The following is a 14,932-nucleotide window of genomic DNA, read 5'->3' as shown; positions in this document are numbered from 1 at the left end:
ACTGCCCAGGCCAGGCTAATTTATTTAAGGATAGACAAGTGACCCAATCTAGGGCAAAAATACAGCAAGACTTTTGCTGAGATTTCCAAGACAGAGGCAGACACACTCTTCTAGTGGCCTTAAGGCTGAGGAGATGTAAGATGTAGAACTGCTATAGCCATTTTAGCCATCACAGTAAGAAAGGCTAAGAATAGTGCAAGAAAGGAGAAGAGCAGAGATGCCAGGAGAGAGAAATGGTCCTGACAGAACCACAGGTCAGTGTGCATGACTTTCCGTTACACAAATAACCCCTCCCCCTTTTACTTCAGCCAATGTAGGGGTTTTTGTCCAAAGCAAAGGAAGAGTTCTGACTCACCTACTATTATTATGGATGAAAATTTTATTGAAAAGATATATACGTCAGGACTAAGAAACATAATTGAGATGCAATATTTTAATTACTCAAAATTATGCCAAGTCGACAATTACTTTTTCAGTTTGGATATTACCTCACAAAAATACAAATAAAAAGGAACTTTCTCAACTTAATAAGAGACATATTTGAAAATCCTATAGCTAGTATTATATTAATGGTGAAAAACTAAACATATCACTAATAAAATGGAAAATAAAGTAAGGATGTCCACTCCCACTGCTTCTATTCAACACTGTACTGGAGGTCCCATCACTATAATAAAGTGAAGAAAGAAATAAAAGCAAACAGTTTGGAAAGGGAGATACAAACCTCTGTTTATTCACAAGTGATGTGATCATCTATGTAAAAATCCTAAAGAAACTGCAAATAAGCTATAAGAACTAAAACTGAGTTTAGTAAGATGGCAAAGTCAATATACAAAAACCAATTATATTTCTATAAATTCGTATGAGCAATCAGAAATTGATTTTAAAATTCACCATTTGAGATAGCATCAAAATTATGAAATTCTTAAGAATAAATTTGATAAAAATGTTTATGACTTAGTCACTAAAAACTATAAACACTTCTGAGAAAAATTAAAGAAGACCTAAGTAAATGGAGAGATATACTATGTTCATAGATTAGAAGACTCAATATTTTTAAGAAATCACTTCTCTCCAAAATGATCTATAGACTTAAGACATCCTAGTCAAAATTCCAGCAGACTACTTTGTAGAAGTGGCAAGCTGATTTTAAAACTTGTATGAAAATGCCAAAGATCCAGAATAGCTAAACAACTTTGGGGAAAAGAACAGAGAGAACATTTTGAGTTTTTCTTAGGGAGTTGTTTCTAGGAGTATAGTTCTGGATAAAAGGCTGGAAATATCTGTAAGAAAATCTGATCTTTTGCAGCTCAAAACCCTTTTAAGTTTGAAATATTTTAAAAGCATATTAGTAGTTGTCATGAGCTTAAGAAATGCCTGAATAACTCTATCCTTCAGACACCAGGTGAGAGTGAAATGGGATAGGATGAGGGTGTGACATGGGATTACCTGCTAGTGAAATACATGATGCACTGGAAGAAAAAAATCTAAGTGCTAAATAAATTAAAATAGTTATAGAATTACTAATAAATAAAAAGAAAGATATTCTATTATACAAAAGATATTCTACAAATACGTGATGATTATAATGATGCCTTAATAGAACAAAGAATAGTAACATCAATTTTTAGAAACTCGAGAATGTGTACTAAACTAAGAACCTAAAACTGTAGTAATGGTTCTATCACTACCGAGCCTTTGGGCATGTAAGTTTACGCCTCTAGGTCTTAGTCTTGACATTTTCAAAAGGAGGTTATTGAGGGACATAATTTCTAAGGGCTCCTCCCAGATCTGTACTAAAAATTTTATTTAGACCTGCGTGTGTTTGTGTGTGTGTGTGTGTGTGTGTGTGTTTCAGCATTACTACACCTTGAGATGACTTCTATTCATTTCTTCTCTATAGAATCCAACTTCTTGTAATTTACGTATATGTATCCTTATTAGAGAACATTATTATGGGATTGTGGTTGTTTTGAAGAAATCAGGGGCTATAAAATGGTTTTCTCTTTCATCCAGGACGGGTAAAGAAGGCATTTAGCATGTCTGAGCCAATGATTATGGATATTTCTATTTTTAATTCTTTCTGCAGTCCTCCAAAATGTAGTTTTTGACACATCACAGGCATGAAGTACGACCATTATTTTTTGTATTGATTTCCAGAGCAAGTTAGAGTATTGGAGGATAGATAAGTAAACTAAGAGGTTCAATGTTCTAAATGGAAATAAATAGTTCAAGCGCACCAACTGATCTTTCTCTAGCTACATCTGAAGTTTCCTTAAATATTTTTGTAAGTCTGATTCCTGACTTACTAGAAGAGCTATTGTGCTAGAAAGATTGTAGTCCAAAAAGAGCCCTGTTTAAGCTATCTCTTTTTAGTGCATAAAGACAGAATTCAAGAAGTTAAGGAACATGAATGAAATTTTGCAGTCTTAAAAAGCATTTTGTCTTTTAGCTGTGGCCAGAATACCTAGAATACTGCTACCTTATTCTGCCTCAGGCAGGTCCCAGTTGGCAGATCCTCCCATATAAGGCACAATTATTATGTAGAGTTCCAGATGAAAATCTCTTTTCTAAAGATCTTACTCCTGGGTTCATGATCTTTTGAGATTTTCTTTCTTCTTCTGTTCAACTTTATTCTAGAACTTGGTCCGACAGACCTGCTAATCTTTACTAGTGTATGTGATGCCATTCTGATATAGTTAAAGAACATTCCAAATGTGGTCTCATGTTATACAATTACCTTAGCATAGGTTTAAAGAATTAGACTTAAACTTTGGGAACATCTTGACCATAGCTATAGCCAGAATCTAAGTTTGCTCCTTTAAACCTTTCATACCTATCGACACAGGCTTTAACTCAAGTCTATTCCCTTTAGTTTTAATTATAAGTTATACCACTAATGACTACCTGAGTTGCCAACCTTGTGTGTCCTAAATGTTGCCCTTTGGAAACCTTTACCAGTTTGTCCTAATTTTCTTTTAACGAGCCTCCATAACAATATGCAATTCTGTTACTCTGCATGCTTTATCTGTTCTTTTTATAGCTCTTCTCATCCTTGATCTTTCCTAAGGCTGTTAACTCACATTGTATTCTCTTAAGTTTCTCTCTGAACCCTTAAACTTTTTTTTGAATGCTTAAACTTTGTACCTCACAGACTTTTTAAACTCAGACCCCAATTTTAGCCTACAGACTATAAAACCCTTCACTCTTGAAAAAAATGTGTTAATTTTGTTGACTTCAAATGGTTCACTCTGAATCTTTTACTATGTGGTACTGAAAACGGAAATAAGTTATTTATATCCAAATTCTCAATCATGTCTGCTTCCTATTGAAATTTCCCAAATTCAGACATTTTTTAAATAGTGAGAAATAACTCCCACCTTCCTTTCGTTGTCCCCATAATCAAGTGGTGTCTAGTCTACTGTACATGGGGGTGGTTAGGCAACACAAACGTGCCTTTGGCTTCTAGTCTGTCTTAGATGGCAGTAACATGGAGAAACATATAAGATGACAATTTGTAGAAAAATGTATAAAATGAAAAGGATATCAAGAGTGAATTTTTTTAAAAAGGTAAAATTGTCAATACTATTGTATCGATCTCACCAGGTTTCTAGGAGAATGAGTATTTGATATATTTGAGTTGTTGCTGGAATCTAAACCGACTACTGTACACTACATTTTCAAAGGTAATTCTGGCAATGTTTTAGTGTATTTGGAGTTCATAGAAATTATTTCATTAAAAAAGAATCCCAGTTGACATCTGTAGGTGCTATCTCACACTTGAGTAAAAACAAAGTCAGCTGTTGCCTAACTGCAACAGTACTTTTATTTGACACTTTCAAATGCTTGGCTTAAAACAAAGCAGTATGCTGGCCAAGAAAAAGCAAGAGAGCATGACAAGCATTGGGAAGATGAAATTGGGTAAGAGCAAGACATTTTCAGTTCAAATGTTTTATTTTATAGTCTCAGACTATAAAAGAAACAAACTATAAAACTTTACTAAACCATTTACCACCGAATTCTACATAATTCTACAGTAAGTGTCATAATCTATCCTTTCCTCAAGAAAAAATTTCCAGTTCTATATTTAAGCTAAAGAACCTACAATGCCAATGTAACAAAAATCTATTCTGAGGATTTAATACATTTCTCTATTCAGATTTCCATCCTCTTAATATAATACTGGTCTTTCTACAATTATATTAAAGTCTACACTTGATGTCTTCATTTTCTCAAGTTTGGTTCACTTCCTTTGGCAGGTATGAGGGAGCTTAGGAGAGGTCGGCTTCTCTACATCAGCTTTCTCTCTAGGCATTTCTGCTTCCTTTGTCTTTTGATCTACGCCATCCATTTCAACTTCTGCACTTGCATTCTCTTTTCCACAATCTACCACCCTCTTGGAAAGCAATATATTTTTGGGTTGCTTTGATTTCGTCTTAGATTCTAGCTCTTAATCTCCTGGCTATATCCAACCATCAAATGCACATTTATTTCCCAACCAGAGTGATGTGGAGATGTCCTGGGTTATTCTTGCACTGCTCAGAGAGCCTGATACATACAAACAAAACAACCCACTGAGGTGTTTTTCTAAACAAAAGCTATTTTTCCTGTAACTACATTGACTTCCCCTCTCTCCACAGGCAGAATTTATCATTCTCCCCTTTACGTTTGCATAGCACTTAAAAAATATCTATACTGAAACATTAAAGCTATGATTATTTTACTTGTCTGTCTTTCCCAGTAAACTGTCAGCTCCTTGAGAACAGCAACTGAGATGGCTAATTTTGTGCCAACTTGGCTGGGCCACGTGCTGAGCAAATATTTGGTCAAACATTATTCTGGGGTTCTGTATGAGATTAATATTTAAATCAGTAGACAGAGTAAAGCAGATTGCCTTCTATCATGTGGGTGGGCTTCACCTAATTAGTTGAAAGCCTGAACAGAACAAAAAAATCTAACCCTTCCCCAAGTATGAGAGAATTCTTCCTGCCTGACTGCCTTCAAACTGGGACACTGTCTTTCTCCTGCCATCAGACTCGAACTGTAACTAACATCAGTCCCCCTGAGTTTTGAGCCTGCTGACCACTGGATTAAAAACTGACTCTCCTGGGTCTCCAGCTTACCAATTCATCCCACAGATCTTGAGACTTCTTAGCTTCCCTAACATGAGCCAAGGATAAGGATATATAATAACCTTATTAATATGTACACATCCTATTGGTTCTGTTACTTTGGAGAACCCTAATATAGAAACCTTATCTTATGCATTTTTAATGGCCCAAAACTTGGCACAGTGCCTAACAACACATAGATGTTTCTTTAAGTGATTTGTTGAATTATCTAGTATTTTAATATAGTGCTTTAATGGTCTCCTAAATGTAAGACTTATATTTGGTTAGTTAGTTAGTTTTGAAAATAGGAAATTGGGCCCTACAATGGTATGAGAAAGAGTGAATTCCTTGCTTTTTAAAAACTACAGCTAAAATGTTAGTCAACTAAAAAAAGAAGGAAACTGGGGCACCTGGGTAGCGCAGGCAGTTGAGTGTCCAACTCTTGGTTTCAGCTCAGGTGGTGATCTTAGGTTCGTGAGGCCCAGGTTGAGCTCCACGCTCAGGGTGGAGTCAGCTTAAGTTTCTCTCTCCCTCTCCCCACACCCCTCCCCCTCCCTGCTCTCTCTCTCAAATAAATAAATCTTTAAAAAAATAATTTAAAAAATAAAAGAAAAAGGAAAGTCCTAAACTAGACTAGAATGAAACTACTTTCCATGTTTTATTGATCCCTTCTTTAAATTTGGTCACACATCCATTCTTTTATCAGTCTGGGTCTGAATTTTCTCCTTATGGACCTGAAGCTAACTCCTCCCATTTCTCCCTGGTTCTGGCATTTCATCCCTCTTATCTTTCCCAGTGGCAACTATAGGTTAATTTTACCAATACATTGCTTTTATCTTATCCCAAAATTTTCAGCAGCTCTCCACTATCTACATCCTTCACCCTAGTATTCAAAATTGCTCACAATCTGATCACAATTTACCTTTCATCAGACTCTCAAGCAAATCTTCCCCCCTTCGTGCTATGTTGGTGAATACACACCTCTTTTATATATATTCAACTAAATTTAGTCCAGTTCTTAAAATGCCTTCCCCCTTACTCTTAGCAAGTCCTAATCTCTCAAGAAGTGGAGAAATCACCAAGTCTGGATTTAGGAAACCTTGGGTCTAGTCTTTTCCAATAGCACCATGTTGTGTGACAGGAGGCAACTGAGTCAAATCACTTCTCTGGAACTCAATTTCCCTAGCTGTATGATAAGAGGAAAGATGAGGATTCTAAGTTCTTTTTCAATTAAAAAAAAAAGTTATGTTTTCTTCATCTACCAGCACAGCTCTGTCATTAATTCAATAGTTCTTGAGTATCTCTTATGACCAATGCACACCTGCTCTATGAAACCTGAATAGCCCTCCCCCTCCCCTAACAACTGGACTTGCTGACTCAACTGCACTTATTTTCTATGCCATTAATTTCCCACGTATTATTTTTAGGCCTTATCATCTTAAATATAGCATTGTCTCCTTAGGAGCAGTGGCTTATGCTTCTGCATATATCCTTGACAGATAAAGTTCTCAAATTTTAAAAAGTATACTTGAGGAACTTATTAACAATGGTGATTCCCAAGCCTCTCATCTATCTCCTTCCATTTCTGATTCGGTAATTGGTAATCTACATTGTAATAAGTACTCCTCCCTGTCCCATGATTCTGATTCAGGTGGCCCAGTGACCACACTTTGAGAAAAAACTGTTCTGCTGTATATAATACATTTTCTTGCCCGCACTTAGCATGCGTTCCAAAACTTTATTTTTAAAAATATCTGTTTTAATTCAGAAGGATAGGTATGCTTGCACTGAGAAAATTCTTTTTTTTTAAAGACTTATTTATTTATTTGGGGGGGAGGGAGCGCATGCATGTGCTAGCAGGGGGAGTTTGGACAAAGCAAGGGGGGAAACCTTGAGCAGACTCCCCTCCGAACTTGGAGTCCAACGCAGGACCCTGAGATCATGGCCCCAACCAACTGAGCCACCCAGGTGCCCTGAATTGAGAAAATTCGTAAATAGAAAATGGCTCAGTAGGGATAGATAACTCTAAAATATTCTGCCCACATTATCAAAGATATTTACCCAGGAGGAAAGTAAAGAGAAACATGCATAGGGAACGAAAGAGACTGCATAAGGTGCTGCTGGATGGATCAGCCACAGAACAAAGACTCGGGATGAAACCCTTAACAATGGTGAAGGGGGGGCTAAATGTCAGGATGAGCTGATACTCCCACAAGGGGCTGTTTAGCTAAATTCAGAGAAAAGTATTCACATCTCTTCTCATTGCAGATGGAGATAGAAAGCAAAATCTTCAAAAATCTCATTTTGTGCTCATTCTTTGCTCCAAGCAAAGCAATTTTAAACAGGAAAGAACAAAACAAACATCATAGGGAGGGGAGTTAAAGAAAAAGAAGGAATGGTAACTTTGAGGGGATTAATATCTCTAATTCCAGAGTCATTTATAGATTTAGGGCTCACTGTCAATAATCTTTGAGGAAATATTTTAAATAAGAGAAATACCAAGAATTTGCAAATGAGATATATCCTTATTCTGAAAAATGGAAAAAATGGATTCTGAAAAGTACAGACTTGCACTCTTTCAAGTTTTAGAACAGATTATCAAAAAGCTTATCAGCACTTAGAGGTGGAAGAGATGAAAACTTTGAGCTAGTTTATGCATGCCAAGGATAGAAATGCCAAACTCTGGGGGGCACCTGAGTGGCTCAGTTAAGCATCTGACTCTTGATTTCGGCTCAGGTCATGATCTCAGGGTTGTGAGATAGAGCCCTGCATTGGGCTCCTCGCTCAGTAGGGAGTCTATTCAAGATTCTCTCTCCCTCTGCCCCTCCCTCCCTCTCTAAAATAAATAAATAAGTCTTAAAAAAAAAAATGCCAAACTGTTTTCTTTTATGATAGATTGGGCGATGCTATAGAAGTTGCCACTAATGATTTCAGCAAGGTATTTGACCAACTAATAATTTTCTTATGAATAACAGGTTTTTTTTTAAGTTGTTCTATTAGGTCAATTCAGACTTAGTCGACTCATTTTTCTCAGACATGATTAATGGAGTGAGGGCTCTAGGGCTTTTTTGGTGATTTGCATTCATTCAACAAATACTTATTGAACATTTTACCATATGCCAGGAACTGCTGTAGGTAGTGGGAATCCAATGGGGAATAAATCAAAATCCCTGACCGCCAGGGATTTTAGTAGAGGGAGACATAATAAACAAGTAAACAAATATATTCTATGTCAGGCAATGGTCAGAGAAAGAAAGAAAAAAAAAAGGTTAAAGAGAAAAAAAGAGCAATGGCAAGTGGGTATTTCTTTTAAAGGCTGATCAAAGAGGCTGATACAATCTGGTGATAAGCAGAAACCTGAAAGAAGTGATGGAATGAGCTGTGTAATTATCCAGGGGAAGAATATTCCACATAGCACGACAGCAAGCATACAGGTTTTAAGATGGAAGCATGCTTGGTCAAGAGGCCCAATGGTAGGCAGAATAATAGTACCCCAAACCTGTCCAGGTCCCAATTCCCAGAACTTAGGACACTCCTATATTTCAGGCAAAATAATTTTGCAGATGGAATTAAAGTTCCAGACCTTATAAAGAGATTATCTTGGATTATCAAGGTGGGTCTCACATAATTTCATGAACCTCAAAGGCAGAGAACTTTCTGGCTTTAGAAAGAGAGGTTTGGCAGAAGAGTAAACCAGAAAGATACCAAGTATGAAAAGAATACTATACATTGTTGCTGCCTCTGAGATGTAAGGTCCCCTGAGCAAGGACCAGAAAGAGGCCTCTGGAAGCTAAGGGCAAGCCCTAGATAACAGCCCACAAGGAAAAAGGGACAGTCCTACAAACATAGCATAAAATTCTGCCAAAAACCAGAGAAAACAGTTAAACCAACCGCACTTCTGACCTACAGAACTGTGAGATAATAAATTTGTATTGTTTTAAAGTGCTAAATTTGTGGTAATTTGTGGTCATTTGCTTTGACAACAATAGAAAACTAATATAGACTAGGCTAAATTGAAACAGGTAGGGAGGGGTGCCTGGTGGCTCAGCTGGTTGAGTGTCGACTTTGATCCCAGCTCATGTCACAATCTCTGGGGTTGTGAGTTTAGGCCCCGCACTGGGCTCCATGCTGGGCCTGGAGCCTACTTAAAAGGAAAAAAAAAAGAGAAAGAAACAGGTAGGGAGTATGATAGGAGATGAAACAAGAGAGGTAGAAAGGATGGATTGCAGTAAGAAGGTAAACAGAGGGTAGTTATTGTGGGGCCTTCTAGACCACTTTAAGGCCTTTGTCTTTAATCACAGATGAAATGGGAGCCAGTGGGCATTGGGGGTAGGCATAACATAACCAAACTTACATTATAAAAGGATCACTCTGAACTACCTTGCATAGAACCCAGCTGAATGGATATTGCAATAATCCACACAACAGTAAAAACTAGGGAAATCATAAGGGAGATAAGAATAGTCAGATTCTGGATATGTTAGGTTGAAGCATATAAACTTGCCATTTGAGTGGCTCAAAAACAGTGAAAAAAATCAAAGGATGAGTCAAGAGGATTTGCTCATGGACGACCTCAGGGTGTTGGGGAAAGAAAGGAGTCATTGTTGACTCCAAAATCATTGGCCTGAGCCAAGGGTACAAGAGTTGTACTGAGATAAACAGTGCAGGAGGGGCAAGTTTGGTGAGGGCTTAGGGGCAAGGGCAAGCAAGGATTCATCTTGGGACATATTATGTATGAAACGCCTATCAGACATCCAAGTAGAGATGTTCATTAAACTGTTAGTTATACAAGTCTGCTGTCTGAGCTGGAACTATTAATTAGGGAGTCCTCTCACAACAATGGTGTTCAAAGCCATGAGATCAAGAGTTCAAACACGCAGGAAATGAGTGTAAAGAAAGAAGAGTGTTCTTCCTGGCTTACTCCTTTTTGAAAGTCTTTCCTAGATCATTTTTTTTCTGACCGGTAAATACAAGTATACTAATAATCTCACAATACGAAATATTTTTTAAATATTTAGTTGTGTATTTAATGAATTACCTGCTGAAGGGCCCCAGGCTGCCCCCAAATGTGCCACAATGGCATACCGATTATTTTGAATTAAAATTACTTTCAAAATAACCAGTGCAAGAACACTCTGACCCTCCTTTGTCTCCTGAAAGCAGGAAATAAATCTCTCAAGTGAAAGGTATCCTCCCTGTACCAGGAGGTAAAGAGACATCCTTATCACCAAAGATAGGGAATTCAGGGCGAAGAAGCCTATATAAACAAATCTTGTTACTTTTACTAACTTACTACCCAGACCAAATTCTGTTTAGAATTCCTTACTAATTGAAGCTTCTGAACATAAATTTACTTTGTCCTGTCAACTCCTCACAGATTTATATTTCTTTGTCCAAAAAATATAGAAGCTACATGCCTTGGTCATTTCTTAAGGTCTCAATTTTATTATTGGGCCTCTGTGTACATATTATTAAACTTTGTTTTTCTCTCCTATTAATCTGTCTCATGTCAATTTAATTATTAGACCAGCTAGACAAACTTTGAAGGGCAAAGTTAATTTTTCACTTTCCAACACTGCTTTTAAAATAATAAAATTAAATAATATCTGTACCAATGCAGAAAATTCAAAATAAAGACCCATCAGTTAATTTCAGGTCTTCCAAATTAAACACAGATCATATAGTTGAAAAACCCTAGTGAAATTAGCATAAACTCCACACCCATATCAAAAGACTAGTGAATTGTATTCCCTCAATAGCTGTTGCTCTAAGACAGTCTCACATCTTATAATTATTTACATTTTTATATAACATTTACACTGAACATCTGGTGAGGAGTGTTATTCTTTCAATTTATTTCAGTTCTTCAACACTATGAGAATTTAGTATTTACATGTCTGCAATTAAAAGCAAAAGCAAAACAAAACAAAATTACCAACCTAACAATTCTGTTCTACCGTTTGCTTCCTTACACACCAATTGCCCCCATTGTGTTTCGGTTGTTGCTCATGATATATACAGGTCACAGTTTATTGTTCTCACCAACTTTCCTTCTGGAAAAAAAAAAGTATTTGTGAGTACTTTAGACTAGTATAAAAACACTAATATATATTATATATACATAAAATATGTATTACATGTTATCTCTATATATTTTATATATATGTCACAAATTTCTTTCATGAAGCTTTCTCATTCTCTCTCAAAGAGAAATAAAGCTTTTATTTATATATATGAGATTATAAATATTTATATATATGTATCTCATACATACAAAGGTTTTTTTTTTAATCACAAAAAAAGTTACTGAAACATTCTTATAAGGTAGAGAAAAACCTGACCTGCTGCAATTATCTCCCTAAAGCACTCCTGTGAGCAAAATTACAAAGTATTTTTGCCAACCACATCACAAACAATTATTAATGTACTAACTTTAGTTCCATGTTTTGAGCTTCTCCTGGGCCAGGTGTGGAGTGGGAACATGTTCTTTATGGAAACATCTCATTGGATCATCTGCTAACAAAGCACATTTTTAAAGCGTACCCATAATCATTCTAATTAGGCCATCAAATGTCAGGACTTGCTGTGTGAATTTGATTAACTTTAGCCATCTCTGTGGTGCAACTGAGGAGTGACCCTACCTTGGAAACAATTTCCTTATGCTATGGCCTTTCCCCCTTTACCTGTCTGTACTGAAAAGTGGTAAGGAAGGTTTGCAATGCTGCCCTTACAAGTCTGTGAAACTTCCTTTCAGCTGGGAGCCCAATCACATCCAAACCTTTTTATATGCCTTCAATGCTGTTGCCTTTATACCTTTTTGTGACACTGAATTTATAATTAAACTTCTAATATGTAATATGTAAGGTAGGTTGTTTACATATCTCTTTATCTTCCACTAGATTGTGAGTAACTTATTTGTCCTATTTTGATCCTCTCTAATGGACAGACACAGTGTTCTCAATGCTCTAGCAGAAATATTTGAGGTTACGCAGAAGAGGGCATGTGAACACATCCAATCCACCCTCCCCCACTCTTCCCCATTCCCATCACCAAACAACTTACTGAAAAGAACAAAGAAAAAGAAAACAAGAGGATTTGTTTTCTTAATGAAAACATGCCTTACATTGTTCACTAAGAGATTTTATATTTTTTAAACTTAATTATCATTATGCCTTTCAAGAAATACTATTGAATGGAGGTCATTGTGATGGTTAATCTTAGGGGTCAACTTGGCTAGACCATGGTGCCAGGTGTTTGGTCAAATACTAGACTAGATGTTGCTGTGAGGGGTATTTTATAGATGTGATTAGCATTTACAATCAGTGGACTTTAAGTGAAGGAGATTACCCTCAATAACGTGGGTGGGCCTCAATCAGTTGAAAGGCTTATGAACAAAAACTGAGGTTTCTGGGAGTAGAATAAATACTACTTCCTCAAGATCATAACAGAAATCCTACCAATAGATTTTGGACTCAAGACTGCAACTTCAACTCTTGCCTGAATTTTCAGCCTGCCAACTGGCTGCCCTACAGATTTCAGACTTACCAGCACCCACCATAGCATGAACCAATTCCTTAAAATAAATCTCTCTCTCCATATACACATCCTATTGGTCCTGTTTCTCTGGAGAACCCTGACTAATGTTGCATTTCGAAGTAGTTCTTTCTTTTATAATACTTCTGAACCTTTTGCTAATTGAATATACCATATTCTTAATTTTGTTACTTGGAGTAAGAGTAGGAGTTTATATACTACTTACTAACAGAAGTCAGTTTCTCTGTTGGTACAGAGAACAAGAGAGTTGTCAAAGGAACTCAACAATGGCACATATCCTGCCAAGCAGGGAAATTTTACACCAGAGGTTTCCAATATGAAGCTCTATCTGAGCCTAGAGTGGGCAGCCTAAATATTATACCCTACTCCCTAAGCTAGGAACATTTTCCTAAGCTGGTTTATACAAATTAACAAATCTTAAGCAATTACCAATAAAGAGTCTGAGTAGTTTGATCCAAACATTTTCTTCTAAAAAAGATGTGCCATGTTTGGGGCATGGTTGGGACAGGGAGGAGGGTTTCAACAATTAATGCAACTCAAAATAGGAGGTTGGTGTGCCCAGTTTCCATTGCCTCATTTATCAGGAGAGTTTGTGTTGTGACTCTTGGAAGTCAGTTTTATTGCATGATGTAATGGAGAAAATAATGAAGATTACAAATTTTCTTTATGCTTATGTTTTTTTAACCACTGCCAGTTTATGGATATTTAAGAAGTTGAAGCAAAAAAAGTAGATTTAGTTTCTTTTAGTTTAGCCATATGGTTAGGTCATAGAAATTTCTAAAGAAATATACTAAAGTGTTTTCAGAATTAAAAAGTCTTAGATACCACTTGGTAGACCTCCAATGGCCCTCAGAGGCTACACACTTCCCCTGATGTTACATAACAGAACTCTCTCTGTCCACTATAAAAGTGATGGTTTTGTATTCTGATTTAAGCTTGACATGTGGATTGAGAAGATGGTATTTGAAACTGCCAATAACTGTTATATAGTTATTTAGTGGAAAATAAGTCCTGATTATGAAAGCAGTTCATAGATTCTGGTGATTGAGTGTGAATCGTATTCTCTATGACTTTGGGATAACACCACAAGATGTGTTGATTATGGACCCCTAACCTATTATGGCGGCCCATTTTCAAAACACACACACACACACACCCACAAACTTGCCTTAAAACTTGTTCTAAAACTACCATATCCATTAGCACACAATATTACTGAACATTGGAGTTAACTGTGGGAGGGAATCAACTGTGAAAGGAAAAATACATGTTAATGGGTGATTGTATCAGCTCTGCTTCTCTCTTCCAGCCTCCCAAAGAGGGTCCTGCCTTGTAGACCAATTCTTTTGGACTTCTGTCATTCAGAATCAGGAAGAAAGAGACTGGGGGAAAAGATCTGAAGCACAGATCCAGGGCTGGAGAAGAGTAGGGCATGTTTTGAAAGACAGATGCGTACAAGCAGCTATCGTATGTGAGAACAGTGGATGAGAGAAAAAAAGAGAGATGTTTAAGATATGTTGTTATTTATCTGCTTCACAGTGTTTGGGTTATGAGAATTTTTTAAGTTATTTCAAAATGCAAAATGAAGCATTTGCCTGTCTATTTTGAATATGGTCCTGCTCTAAGACTGGACCATGTGGGTCACAGATTTATAAACATCACACAAAATACTAATCTCAAGCTATAGAAATTTCTGGACAAATTCTTAGTAATGTTTGTAGCTACCGAGCTATTTTATGAAATTGCAGAGATAAAAGCCTTTATCAGTAAAATAACCTCAATCAGATTGTTGGGAGTTTAGAATGATGAAAACACCCTCATATCTCCTAGAACAGTCCAGGGTGTAAATATCAATATCCTCCTTAAATCAACCAATAAGTAGCCATAGGTCGAACAGTATAATTTTTTTAACAAATAAAATTTATTGTACTGGTTTTGGAATTGCCTATTTATTAATGCTTTAAAAAATCGTTTTGAATTGTGAATAAGCTATAATCACCAGTATCAGTAATAAAAATAATACCGAAATTTTAAAAAATTGTAATACTCATAGACCAAGGTTGAAAATATGCTCCTAGGCCTAGAGGGCAGTGAAGAATCTGGTCAATCTACAACTTGAACAATCAGTGCTTGAGCAATTTACATGTTTTAGCTGGAAACAGTGAAAACTGGCTCTCTTTCACAAATAATTTTTAAAAGAAATATCTCGTATTTTCCTGGTCTGATGTATTAAAGTGCTTTCGCAGAACTAATAGCATGGCGCCAAT

At 36.5% G+C, this 14,932-nt stretch overlaps 1 long non-coding RNA gene across 2 annotated transcripts in view; it reads right to left on the bottom strand.

Annotated features, from left to right (window-relative positions):
• Positions 1–14,932, bottom strand: part of LOC148110275 (uncharacterized) — a 48,661-nt gene that overhangs the window by 31,652 nt on the left and 2,077 nt on the right. For both annotated transcript variants that reach the window (XR_015724246.1, XR_015724247.1), the window contains exons 2-3: positions 11,544–11,624; positions 11,051–11,164 (exon numbers count right to left, since the gene is read on the bottom strand). This is a non-coding gene — a long non-coding RNA (uncharacterized LOC148110275). The remainder of the gene's footprint in view (positions 1–11,050; positions 11,165–11,543; positions 11,625–14,932) is intronic.

The sequence above is a fragment of the Ursus americanus genome, chromosome 4, assembly GCF_024610735.1.
Source record: "Ursus americanus isolate L20-20 chromosome 4, mUrsAme1.1.p, whole genome shotgun sequence".
Lineage (NCBI taxonomy): Eukaryota > Metazoa > Chordata > Mammalia > Carnivora > Ursidae > Ursus > Ursus americanus.
The sequence above is the reverse complement of the archived record's forward strand: the minus strand, read 5'-3'. Positions and strand labels throughout refer to the sequence as shown.